General features: G+C 37.0%; 2 protein-coding genes across 9 annotated transcripts in view; one reads left to right on the forward strand and one right to left on the reverse strand.

The window, feature by feature from the left end:
- Positions 1-7,879, reverse strand: part of ZRANB3 (zinc finger RANBP2-type containing 3) — a 362,832-nt gene extending 354,953 nt beyond the window's left edge. For 2 of the 6 annotated variants that reach the window (XM_037850113.1, XM_037850107.1), the window contains exon 1: positions 7,203-7,258. The gene's annotated coding sequence lies outside the window, so the exon portion shown is untranslated. Of the gene's footprint in view, positions 1-7,179; positions 7,301-7,382; positions 7,426-7,849 lie in introns of those variants that run through there. The other 4 variants (XM_037850112.1, XM_037850110.1, XM_037850111.1 and 1 more) reach the window with 4 other exon arrangements.
- A 297-nt stretch (positions 7,880-8,176) lies between these two features.
- Positions 8,177-13,996, forward strand: part of R3HDM1 (R3H domain containing 1) — a 205,252-nt gene continuing 199,432 nt past the window's right edge. For 2 of the 3 annotated variants that reach the window (XM_037848731.1, XM_037848729.1), the window contains exon 1: positions 8,177-8,329. The gene's annotated coding sequence lies outside the window, so the exon portion shown is untranslated. Of the gene's footprint in view, positions 8,330-10,031; positions 10,136-13,996 lie in introns of those variants that run through there. The other variant, XM_037848727.1, reaches the window with a different exon arrangement.

Consider the following 13,996-nt stretch of genomic DNA (forward strand, 5'->3'; position numbering starts at 1 on the left):
GCGCAGCCACTATGTCAATTAGTGTAACAGTTCCTCAGAAAGTTGAACACAGAATTACTATTAAACCCAATAATCCCAGTATATACCCCAAAAAAGCAAAAGCAGATATTGGCATGCCAATATTTACTGCAGCATTATTAACAATAACAAAAAGATGGAAGCAACCCAAGTGTCTATCAACAGATGAATGAATAAACAATGTGTTATACAAAAACAACAAAACATTTTTCAGCCATAAAATGTAATGAAGCTCTGATGCATTCTATAACATGGATAAAGCTTGAAGACATCATGTTCAGTGAAATAAGTCAAACACAAAATGACAAATAGTGTATGATCACAAAAAGACAAATTATACCAAATAACTAGAAGAAGGAACCTTCATGGAGACAAATAATAGTTTATAGATACCAGGGGTAGGGATGGGGAGTTATGGGCGGGTACTTATAGCTCAATGGGTGAAGAATTTCTGTTTGAAGTTATGAAAATGTAGGGGTAATAGATATTAGTGATATTAGCACAATATTGGGAATTAATAAATACTACTGAATTTTATACTTGAATGTGGTTGAAATGTAAAATTTTGAGTTGTATATTTCTAACTACAATACAAAGTTTTTTTTAATAATTGGGGATGGGTTGAATATGAAGTCCTTGGAAAGACTGTGAGGTACAATGGGATTAATCAGTATATGTTAGATAAACATTGGAAAGTCATCAGGTTCTACTGAAATACACATATAAAATGCAAGGCTCTGTAAGAAAGGGGATTATATAATTTAAAAATATAAAATGTTCTCTTAAACTGTAACCATTTAGGTCTATTTCTGTAACAAAAAATATTTTTTTAAAAAGGACAGCATGACCCATTGAGCCTTGATGGTACATACAAAAAATCCATATTGTTAATAAGAAATTAAATACTTCCATTTCTTTAACATGTAGGATTCTGTTTCTGTATAAATGTCAAACCTAAATTTTGTTAAAATATAAAAGTTCAGGGATTTATTCTTAATTTGATAAAATATTTCCAAAATTCATCTACTACAATACAAGAAAATTTGAGAATGACAAGAAAATTTCTGAAATAGGAGAGTGGAAAGATACTTTTCCTCCTAAATATCAAAGCATGTTATAAAGTTACAGAAATTAAGATTATATGTATGGTACAAGTCAAAGATAAGACAGATCAATGAAAGAGTCTAAAACAAAACCAAGTATATATGGAAATTGTAAATATGAGAAATATGACATTTCAATTCATTAGGTAGGGGAGATTCAATAAATCGTGTTGGGACAACTTACTAGCCTTTAAAACAATAAAGGATGATTTTTACTTTGTTTCTTATACCAAAGAAATTATAGATAATTATAAAATTAAATGAAAAAAAATATATATATAATGCCTACCACAGTGTTGCTTATAATAGTAAGCGGAAACAACGTAAAAGTCCATCAGCAGAGAATTCGTTACGTCAGAGACATACAATGAAATACAAGGTAGCCATCGAAAATAATATTGATATTCATTCAACATTATTCAATATTATTATTATTGAATGAAAACATACTCACAGCCTACTGTTGAGTGAAAAAATAAAAAGTTTACAAAAAACCAAAGCAGCATGACACCATCCATACCTGAGTATATACTATGTGTAAAAAGATATATCTTTAAGGATGCTTGCTAAAATTTAACAGTGGTTATCTCTGTGTAATAGGATTGCAGATAACTTTTACTTTCTACTTTATATTTTCCTATATTTTTAAATACAATGAACATAAATCATACTTATAATCTGGAAATTAAAAAAAAAAACTATATCATTTGCAATGAAAAGAAATAGTTTGGGTGATGAGTCATTAAGAAGGCTGCATTCTAGTTAACAATGGACATAATTATAAGAGCAACTTTAAAAAGCCACGTCTATACTTCAAAAGAGGCATGCTTATTGGCACCAGTGTCTGAAGTACGAAGCCTAATATATTTTGTTTAATGCCAATGTTGTTCCAAAAAGAAAGGAAAGTAAACTTAATCTGATTTTTGGTAGAAGCACAGGAAATCTATTATATTTATCCTCATCCAGCTTTCACCACTGTAATAGTGCAGGCATTGGTTCTTTTTCTCTTGGACTCTCAAACTGCCCCAAGGTGAGCAAGCTGCCTCCAGTCTACTTCTCATTTATCCTTTCTACCCAAGATTGCAACACAAAAGGCAATGTGGTGGTTGTTTTAAGTGTCAACTTGGCTAGACTATAGTACTGAAATATTCAAACAACAGAACCTAGGTGTTGCTGTAAAGATATTTTGTAGATGTGGTTAATATCTACACTCAGTTGTCTTTAAGGAGATTATCTTGATAATGTAAGTGGATCTCACCCCACCAGTTGAAAGGCCTTAAGAGGAAAACTCAGGTTTCCCTCAGCAAAACTGAAGAAGAAGAAATTCTGCTCAAGACAGCAACATCAGCTCCTGCCAGTTTCCTGCCCTACAAATTTCCGACTTTGTCAGCCCCCACAACTGCATAAGCCAATTCCTTGAAATAAATCTCTTTACTGGTTCAGATTGTCTGGAGAATTCACTGAAATGAAAGATACAGGGGAAACAGGGTGGACTTTCTCCAAATGCAGAATGCTTGCCTCATGAAGGCTGTTAAATTAAAAATTTTAAGAACACTGTGCTGCACAAATTTAGCAAGTCTCTGCACTGGATGTAAAGGTGACTGGACTACCAGTTTTAGACTCTATGTTGTTGCCAGAGCGTTCAACACTTAAATGTGGTCTATAGTGTTCCCATTGCCTACAGTGGTACTTCCAAAGTATGATGGCAACTGAGTCAGAATCGCACAGCAGGGAGCATAAATCTGCATTTTTAGGAAGCACACTAAAGTTAAAATAGATTTTATCTTACAGGAAAAAATAAATCCAAATGTCTTAGCATGGCACATAGGCTCTATCAGAACTGCCTCATCTTACGCCCATCTTCATACTATGTTCTGTGATGCCATGAAGTCTTTGCACCTGGTCACAAACTCAAATTAATGAGAAGCTATCCAAAATATTTAATTGGGGTGATACTCAAAATATTTAACAGCTAATATGGCACAGTATGGTAGAAGGATTGACAGAATTAGAAAACTACCATGTTGCCCAATTTTTAAAAATGGATTCATATAATTCCTCCTAATGGCTCAGTCCTAAATCCTAAAAAAAATTAGGTGAACTGAGTATCCCCACAGTATCTAAGTAGCACCCCAGAAATTATCTGCTAATCACATAAAGACAAAAAGGTATCTTGACAGTGGAAAGATCTGTCATCATCCTAAGCAAATAAGCAAACATAGGATCACTAATGCTAAAACAAACTGTCATTATGTACCTCCAGATAGGATGCAATCAATGTAAAGTGCACAGCGTCAACTATGAAGTATTTTTCCCAAAATACTGTTCAACTTGAATCTAATCAAGCCTTTAGAGCTAACATAGTTTATAGGACATACACTGATACTTCACAGCTTCAACAATATAAGGAAACAATCAGTCAAATCCAAAGTGGGATAATCTACAAAACAGGTCGTTCCCAGTAAAATGAGGACAATGACAACCTCTCAGAGAAGTTATGGAAGTTAAATCAAATTACGAATATCAAACTGCTTACCATAGTGTCTGACACATAATCAATAAATGTCAGCTATTACTATCATTGGGTATGCACTTCTTGTCTCCTAGGCTAGAAAATAAGCTTCTCAAAACAGATAACGTTTTCCTAAACACCACCCACAGCAGCTCTGCAGCAAGAAGCACATAAAACACATTTAATAACTATCCAGTGACCAGCAATAATAGAAAGCCTTCCAATAGAAGCATGAACAATGAAGCGCTGGTAAATTTTTAAAACCAGAGGAGACCTTAACAAACATAACATAATCCAAACCCATCATTTTATAATAAGGAATCTGCAGTTATGTGCCAATTGCATATCATTCCAAATAACATGATTACAGAAGAGAATATGATAACATGTATAATGAAGAGGGAGGGATTTTTCAGTTTTAGTTCTATATCTAATTACTAATCTCTACTCACTAACAGCAAATAAAAGTATTAACTTTCTGTCCCTACCTCACAAGACTGCTTTTAGGATTCAATACACAAAAGCATAATCAAACTCCTTCTATTGTGTCAAACTAGTGGAACTTTTCTAATCCCACATATTAACTCACCTAACATAAGTATTAATCTTATTCTGTATGAAGTGTTATGGCCCAACTTAGTGATGTGCTAGAGATGGCCCATACCAGCTTATAAGCGCTGACTGCTAACTTTTCGAGAATTTTACATAATGGTTATTAATCAGCCATTATTAAAAATTAAATTAGATAAGGTACATTTAAATAAATTATATACTTTTAAAGTAATAAATATTCAAAACTCATCACTTACTAATTCCTCCATTTTACTATTATCTAGCTGCTTCAGGTCATTTATGTCTCTTTTATCTGTATGGTAGAGAAACTATATAATAATATATTATGTAATAATGTACATCTCTTCCCAACTCAGCACTCAGCAGTCATTTGGTAGTTTATAATCAGCCATGATGGAAGTATTTACAAAATGGAAATAGGCAAATTTCAAATTTTTTGCAGAGCTGGCTGTTAAACATTTACCAGCACACCACTATTCCAACCCATAATGAACTTACTTAAAAGGAACTTACTTAAGACATGTAAAACAAGTGCTATTAAGCATTAAAGATAGGAAAAATGTAAGTCCTGGTTTTCCAGGGTGTATATCTGGTTTATATCTGCTGTGGATCAATTAACAAATGCTAATTATTTTTGCCAACCTCCCTTTCACTCTTGAAAATGACCCAGATTGTATGATAAATTACTTATTTGGTGATCCTAGTTTTAGGTGCTTGACAGAAAAATGTACAGGGTAGAGGAGGGCTCAAAAGGAGTGACCACTGGTTTCAGAATCCAGGGATGGAATTTTATGTTCTTCCTCAAAGTAAATGTCGAGAGCAGTGTTATGAGCAGTGGTTAAGAGCTCAGAAATAGGATGGACTCAGATATAAATCTCAGTTTCAAAATTTACTGATTAAGAGTCTCAGGCATAAACTCTTGTACCTCACTGAAAACCAATCTCTTCAATTATAAAAAGACAGACAAAAAATAGCATGCTGCAAAGTAAATGTACTTAAAGCACTTAACATCCCACCTATCTCACAGGAAACACAATAAAATTGTGGCCATCACAACTATTTACAGGCTTGATTTACACTGGAAGAGCTCAGGATAGAAAACTAAAACTCCGTATAAGTCTATATTACTAAACTATCTCTGAAAATCCTAACTGCATCAAAAAGCAACAGTTAAAGCTTTACTTGAGACCCACAACTTGGGTGAAAAGTATGGTTATGTTCCTAAATCTAGAAGGATTACACTATAAAATTTATCATTTCATCGGTACATAAACATGATTTCCAAGTATTGGAGAGAGATTAGGGCTTCAGTAAAAATAACAGAAAGAAAAAATATGGAGGCATAATGGAAAGAGACCAAATAAACACACATAACATGACTAAAGAAGACTTCTCTGAATTTAGGGAGGAATTAAAAGAACAGGTAACGTCATCATTAATTTTACTGGCCTCTTCCTCACAAGGTTTGGACAAGGAGCCTGGCTTTTTTGGCACTGCCCAAACCCAAAGCCTAGAAGTGTCTAATTTAATGCGTAATAGTGCTCAATAAATATTTATAAGATGATTCTCGAGAGAAAAGTCCCAGTAAAATGATGGAGAAAAGTGAGTAAAAATTTATCTGAGAAAGTCTCAGCTAAAATAACGGGGAAAAGAGATATATCCTGAAAGTTTCAACCAAAAATGATGATGGGGAAACTAGAGTTGAGAATGAAGGGCATCAGGCTTGAGGAGGGAAGGCCTTTTCTGATAACTTGAGTATTTCCTTTATTCAATGAGTTTCCCAAGGTACTTCGAAGGGATCGTCTAATAGCATTTATGGTCAATCCTGCATCACGAATGGGGCAAAACTAGAGTCTAAGGTGCTAAGTTTATTAGGTTATGGGCTCCCAAATCTTTAGGATGATGACTCAAGTGTTTCAGGAAAGCATTACTCAAGAAACATATGTTGATGGGGGCATTCCTGAGCATCAAACCTTAAGACCCTACCTCTCCCCTAGCAAGCCCTTCCCTGGCTTTCTTCTTTCAAAGCAACCTATGCAGACCTTTGCAAAAGTGGGAGGAGTTAGCTCAGAACATCCGAGCCCGTTCTTTTTTTTTTCTTTAAATCTTCATTTTATTGAGATATATTCACATACCACGCAGTCATACAAAACAAATCGTACATTCGATTGTTCACAGTACCATTACATAGTTGTATATTCATCACCTAAATCAATCCCTGACACCTTCATTAGCACACACACAAAAATAACAAGAATAATAATTAAAGTGAAAAAGAGCAATTAAAGTAAAAAAGAACACTGGGTACCTTTGTCTGTTTGTTTGTTTCCTTCCCCTATTTATCTACTCATCCATCCATAAACTAGACAAAGGGGAGTGTTGTCCTTATTGGCTTTCCCAATCCCATTGTCACCCCTCATAAGCTACATTTTTACACAATCGTCTTCGAGATTCATGGGTTCTGGGTTGTAGTTTGATAGTTTCAGGTATTTACTGCTAGCTATTCCAGTTCATTAGAACCTAAAAAGGGTTGTCTATATTGTGCATAAGAGTGCCCAACAGAGTGACCTCTTGGCTCCTTTTGGAATCTCTCTGCCACTGAAACTTATTTCATTTCCTTTCACATCCCCCTTTTGGTCAAGAAGATGTTCTCCATCCCACGATGACAGGTCTACATTCCTCCCCAGGAGTCATATTCCACATTGCCAGGGAGATTCACTCCCCTGGGTGTCTGATCCCACGTAGGGAGGAGGGCAGTGATTTCACCTTTCAAGTTGACGAGCCCGTTCTTTATAGTCAGTATACAGAGCACCCTCTACAAATATCTGGGTATACTATAATCGAGAGCAGGCCAAGAAACAAGAAATATGGGACTCCGGGATTGATATCTAGGGGTCGACAGTGGCATAATGTTCTTGGGAACTAACACCATCCCACTTAACCTACTATTTCTTAAAAGGCAATATAATCTACCACGAAAGAAGCCATCCACTTGCCCGCCACGCCGCTCCGAGACGGCCACACCTGAGTGTATTCGCTGCAGAATCTTCAACTCCCGCCACAGATTTAGGGTGTGTCCGCCCCCAAGCGGAAATGACGTTGAAGGGACAAACTGAAAGTAAGAGTTCTAATAACCAGGAATCTAAAAGCCGTATGATGTTAATGAAACTACTAACCTCTCCCTCTATCACTGCTCTTATCTGTTAGGGCTGCGAAAAGGGTTTACCACAGGCTTTGACGACACTAGTTCCCCGCCCCAACTCCAAATCTTCCAAAACTTTGTCCCTTCCCATTGGCCAAGGAGGCGGTACCAGCGCCTCTGAGAGCTACAATTCCCGCCAAGCCCCGCGGGAAGTAAAGGGAGGCAAAGGGTATGGGTGTAGGCAAAGCACGATGGGAACTGTAGTCCCTGCAGGCCAGAGGACGATCGCTCCCCCCTCAGCCAGAGGCTGGAGAAACCAGGTGTTCAGCCTATAACCCGTTACCCTAAGGTTAGGAGCCAAATCCTTAAGCAGCATTCCTCATTTCCCCCACATGGATAATGAAAACGAGCTCCTTGACGCAAAGCACCATAAATATTCCCTAAAAATCTATATATATTTTAATAGCTCCTGCTCAGCGAAGACTCCCCAAACTCCCCTACCTCAGGTTCCACCAACTCGTGGGAAAAGGTGGCCCTTTTACAAGTGGGCAAAATGGCTGTCCTTCTAGTTTTATCATTGGTTGTCTTTTGCGTCCCTCAAGGGCGGATCTATGCCACGGATTGGTCCTTTTCCCCTTAAGGGTGGAGGAAGACTTGGCAGGGCTCTCCCGCGGCCGGGGAGGAGCTAAAGGGGGTGGAGAGAAAGGCGTTTTTTCAAGAGTGATTGGACTATTCTCATGTCACTCCATGGATGTACAACCTATGATTAGTCGGCTTCCCCTCGAAAAGAACGGGGGGCGGGGCTAGTGCGTGGTGGGAAGAGGCGGGATTCTGCCAGTCGCGGCTGCCGCTGGAGCCGGTGTCCGGGCTGGTGATGGGGTTAATTCCCTATCGTAAGACTCTTACTTGCACCCACCCAGCCCCGCCGTCGTCCCGCCGCGCCGCGCTCCAACCGCCTCCTCCTCCTCCTCAGTAACGCGGGTAAGAGATGCCCTCCCCTCCCCCCTTCAGCTCCCCGGGAATAACGCGCCTCGCTCCCCTCCCCCGCCCGCCAACCGGTAGCGCTAACGGAGCAGGAGGCAGGCAGGGGAGAGATGTGGTGTGTGAGAAGGTGGCCTTCCCCGCCGAGCCGCCGTCTCTCCAGCCAGGGCCCCCCCGAGGTCCCGCAACTGCTACCAGCCCGCCAGAAGCTCGGGTTCCAAGGCAGCCCGGCGTGCCTGGCCCGCTGCTGCGGCTGCAGCTGCAAACACTGCCTTCTGCCCACCGCCCCCACTCGGGGGCCATGTGAAAAGCAAACCCCTCGAGGCCTAGCGGAGGAGGCAGGCGAAAGATTCCCGTGTCCCTGCCATGGCTGCTGCTGGTGGTGCTGCTGATGCTACTACAGCTGCTCTTGCAGCCCCAGGGACTCGGGAACCAGCCACAGAAGGCCTGGCAGGAGCGGGTGCCCTGCGTGCTTCTGCTCTCCTGGCCTTGCACGGGGAGACTTTTCAGAATGGGAGGCTGCTGTCTTACCTACCTCTAGAAGGGCTTCTTTTAGAAAGGAAATAAGGCATTCCTACTGGTTGATGAAATTGAGTACATTTTGCCTGTGGTACCAGAAAAAGCACAATGGAGATATTAAAAAAAAAAAAAAAAAAAAAAAAAAGTTTAGTGATTGTCAGTGTCACGGACCCCGGAGATCAGATTTACACATATCATGATCGATTCTTAGACTGTCCTCAAAAAATCCCTAGGTGTTTGAAGGTTTTTTTGGTTATTGGGTGCAGAGGAATGCCTCTGCTCTTTGCGCTGGCTTTCATAAAGAAACTTAAATTGTTAAGTTTATCATGTCCCGTGTTTAATTGTTCTGGGTTAGCAAGTCAACTAAGCAGTGAAAAGGTGCTTTCCGAAATAGTAATTTAATAAATAGCAAAATGATTTTTCTAGTAAAAATTTTCAGAAAAAACAATTCTTTTATTTATTTCTCTCAGTTGTAGTTTGCCTAATTGTATCTTGGAAGAAACCGTTTGCTTTTAGTTTATGACACTGATTACAAAAACTTGTAAGTAGTGAAAAGATGGTTAAAGTCAAATTGGAAGTCCTCCCATTTATAATATTTGTAGCAGTAAGATAGATTTAATATTTTATAGAGTAGGATACCAGTATGACTAGAGTAAATTGGACGTGCCTCAGTTTAACAAAATTTAACAAAACCTTGTATATTTGGCTATTGATGGGTATTCCTTTATTACCTGGACACATTTTGATTGAGAGCTCATCTTTCCAAATACTGCTTTTTGCTTTTTTGCCTGGGAGAATATATCCTTAAATAAAGGATTCTGTAATCTGGAATAGATATGCCTGTAATCAGAAATAAAATTCTAGGACCATTTCTGAGACTTAGTCATTACCATAATAGTCTTGGGCTTTAAAGAAATATCTGAGGTTTAACTTTCAGACCATTTCTTCAGGATCTGAGAAGATTATACTAGTGCCTCTGCTCTCCCTGGCACTAGTTTACTGTTTTTCTATTTTATATAACTAATGTAGTTAGCTATAGAATTGATATAGATCTGTGGTTTCAGAACCTGGATGAAACTTGCGTGTGTATTAAAAGAAGAAATATACAACTTTTGAAGGAAACTCCCTCAGCCCTCCACAAAGTACCCATAGCATAACATGGCTCAACACTGTGTTTTCCAAAACTTGTTGGTTGATTGAAAAATTATACAGCCAATGGTTTCACATCTTACATGCTTCATGTACAGAAGATCTGATGGGAAACAGATTTATCAAGTCTCTTACAAGGTATGGAATCCATCTCTGAGCCTCAATTTAATTTCTTCACCTCTAAAATGGGAATGATAATGCTTAACTCATGGGATTGTGAGGATTAGAGATAAAGCATATAAAGTCAAGTGGTGGGTTTCATTAAATATTAACTATTGTTATTTTCTTACATATTAAAATTATGAGTTGCATATATAGGGTGTTGTTGCAGCCCCATAATATGTTCTGTTGGTGGGAGTACTACTGGACTGTTTATTTACATAGTGACTTAAAAAAATTCAATTTGCAACTAACCGTTTTTGAAGCAAAAGATAAGTGGGAAATTTGTCATCCAGTACAAGAGTTCTTTATCTTATGAAGATTTTTTGGTTTTGAATTCAATTGCAAGTGTTTGTGGAATATATTTCAAATTGTTATCTCAAATAAAAAAGCATACTACATGTTGTAGTGGCAAATTATTGTAATATTTAAATTTTCTTTAGCTGATAAATGTTTCAAGATCTAGTTTCTTATGGTTCCTATCCATGTCCATTGTAGAGCACAGTCTACAGGCAGCTACACTTGAAATCTTTAATACAGAGTTTAGCTTAAACAAGTGATTTGAATTCATTATGGCCATATGCTGGCTACAGTTTTGTTGCTGTTTTTTTCAACTCTTTATTTATTAACATTTGAGTGTTTCTGTAAAGCAACAAGCAAGACACACTGTTCATTTCTCCTCCCAGCCAATTTTGAAAATATACTGGGTTCTCACACATAATGGTGTCCTTGGAGTTTGTACCGACAGACAAATATACTGTTAGCATAAAATCAGTGTTATATGAAGACTTCCTGATAGTTATGCCTGGCAAGGGTTCAGGGCAGATGTACCTTCCGCTGAATAAAGAGCTTAGGTGGATAATGTTATGGCGGACCTCCCAAGTTACTGAACCCAATACAGTAGAGTGCTCCTCCAACAGAGCTTTAGGTGGCAGCAGTATTGGGAAATCTAAGAAAATTGCAATAGGCTTTTTCAGATATTATGCAGAAGTCCCATGCTTTGCCAAGGAATAAAAGAGGTTTCGTTCTCATGGCCTATTAGTATATGTAATTGCACCTATTTGCATTAATGTTGAGTTTTAATTCCTCAGAAATAAACAGTGAGAATTGATAACAATTTTTATTTTTTCCATTCTTGAAAATGCCACAATAATAAACACTTAAGGCTTGATGGGTTTGTAATATTTTGTTGCTATTTGAATTAGCAAATTTCACTATTAACACTTTCCATAATCTATTTAAATATGCTGGGCAGTCCTTGCATCAAGTAGGTATGGTTACAAATGGCAATGAGTTTTTCAAGTAGATCTTGCAGTTCCGAACCACAGAATCAGTACTCTGTCGTTATAGTTACACTTGCATGCAGGGGTGATTATTACTTAAAACTTAATATAACTAAACTAAGTTGGCTGTTGTAAAGGGAGGAGAACATTTTTTGTCAGTACAGTAATCGTGTTTTTAAAAATAAAATAATCTTCCCCTTAATCCCTGTGAATTTTGATGTTCACTTGTAATACAGATGATACAAAGAATCAAACCATATAATTAAACAAAATTTTATCGAGTTAAATTTACTTCCCAAATAAAGAATAATTACATAATTAAGCTAATTTGCTTATACCTGATAAGAAGTGGGCATGTGCATATGTGTATACTTTGCAGAATTTAATGCAATTAGTCATTGGCTGAGGGTTGAGATAAGAGACAAGTTATTTGCCATGGCTAAAAAGCTAGTTCTCTACTTTATTTTCCAGCAAACTAGTTTTGTAACCAGATTTTATCATGTAATAGATTGCTTTTTCTTACTGGTTTGCTTTTTCTTACCTGTTGTCTCCGCACACATCCATTAACTTAAAATTTTTTCCTGTGAATTTTGAATGCCTGCACTTTAGGATCTTTGTTCCCTCTGTCATCTTAATTGTAAACTGCCCCACAACCCCCAGCTTAATTGTAGATTTGTAACTTACCTTTTTCATTATTTCTACATGTAAGCTTATTTCTCTAGACAAGTTGTGAATTTTTTGAGACTTATTTCATGCATACTATATGACATAGTATGCTTAAATGATAGCTCATATGGCCTGCTTGACTCATGTTTTCATGTACAACTCTGTGTAACTACATACCTCCAAAAGAAAGTAAGTAGGTAAGGAAAATTGCATTTGTTTTTATTCTTGACCCTTCCTTCTTAAAAAGCAATGATCTGGTACTGTCTGGCCTAAGAAATGGTCTTTAACTTTTCTCATCTTTAATTTGATCAATGACATAGATAGAAGTTACTGTTATGACTAGTTGTGCAATTAACTTCACTAACCTGCCTTACTTCTGCATGAAGAGTTCCATAATTGATGTAAAATATCACCTTACAGTGTAAAGTAGAAGTTTAACTAACTTCAAATTTACCTTGCTGCCTTGGCCCTTATTGGTGAGGGAAATTCTGGAATTTAAAAAGAAAATTAATTTGTGAAATGAAAAATCTCTGTACATGTGTGCAGAGAAATGGCTTAAGTGAGGATAAGACTATAAATAGAAAGCTATCATTTTAAATATCCTCTTGGGAAAGAGGCTTGCTTGTTGCAGAATTGCTACATTTAAAAACAAATACCTGTTTTTAAACAACCATGTTCTATAAAATACCAGTTATGTATTTCATAGAGTTCTTTTGTGTTGTTTTTAGTAACCCACCCTCACATTTCTCTTCACACGATAGAAATACCTTTACTCCACATATATCCAAGCTGCACATTCGATTTTCATTTTGTGGACCATGTCTTCCTTAAATCCCAATTCTATTCTCATTTTCCTTTTAATGCTTTCTCACCCCTTTTCATATAAACTAGAAAGAATCTTGATATCAGTCATCTATGTTATTTACTGTCAAATTGATATGATTTTGTCAAAATGCTTGTACATTATTAAACTAGGTACCTATGTTTTAGGCTTATTTATATGGATAAGATGAAATAATATGTTTTATCCCCTTGTTAAAGACATATCAACCATCAAGCCGGCAGGTGAGAATAATTTGAGGAAAGAGGGTAACATGAGTGCTTGTTAAATCACACCATAGTTACTGTGTGACCATACACCTTTTAATAATTTTTAAATGTATTTTAAAGCAGTGAGGGAGGAATGAGAGGGGGTCAGAAGTAAAAATGTAGACCACCAACATGAGGAGGATACACCTTCAGTGATGTTGACAGCCCTGTTCTCTGTTGGGAATGGCTCTTTCTCTTCCAAGATTGCCAGGTGCTTTCTAGTTTATAACTTCAATTGATATTTTAGGATATTTTAAATTGTAACAATCTTTTAGTGAGGTCCTGGAGCATATTTTCTCTACCTTTTTTTTTCCTGCTTCTAGTAATGAAGTTTCCACTAATTAAATCTTCAAATGTAATACTTCCTACAACCATACAATCCCAAATTTTAGAGCTACCTAAGAGATTACCTGATACAAGTTGTTGATTTTATATGTGAAGAGAGAAGATAGAGTTTGGAACAAAAAAGGATTCTTTGAAATAGTAAACTAAATGTATTGCAGCATATAACATTTAAGAACTTTGGAGTATTCTTTTAGCTATTTTTTTTTTCCAAAAAAAAAAAAAAAACAACAACAAAAACTGGCTTGAATCTACTCTATTAAATATTTTATTTTTACACAATATTTATTCAGCTAATGTGTTTTGTACTCATTCTTTCAGTTTCAGATTAGGCTAAATCAGGGTAGTTTTCTAGTTTTGCCTTTAGCATTATTGTAAAATTAATTTTGAAATCCTGATACATAAAAGAGAGTGCTGATGGAAGAAGCAGGTCTCCTTGCACTTAAGGTCTCCCCTGAGG

This window comes from Choloepus didactylus, chromosome 9 (genome assembly GCF_015220235.1).
Source record: "Choloepus didactylus isolate mChoDid1 chromosome 9, mChoDid1.pri, whole genome shotgun sequence".
Classification (NCBI taxonomy): Eukaryota; Metazoa; Chordata; class Mammalia; order Pilosa; family Megalonychidae; genus Choloepus; species Choloepus didactylus.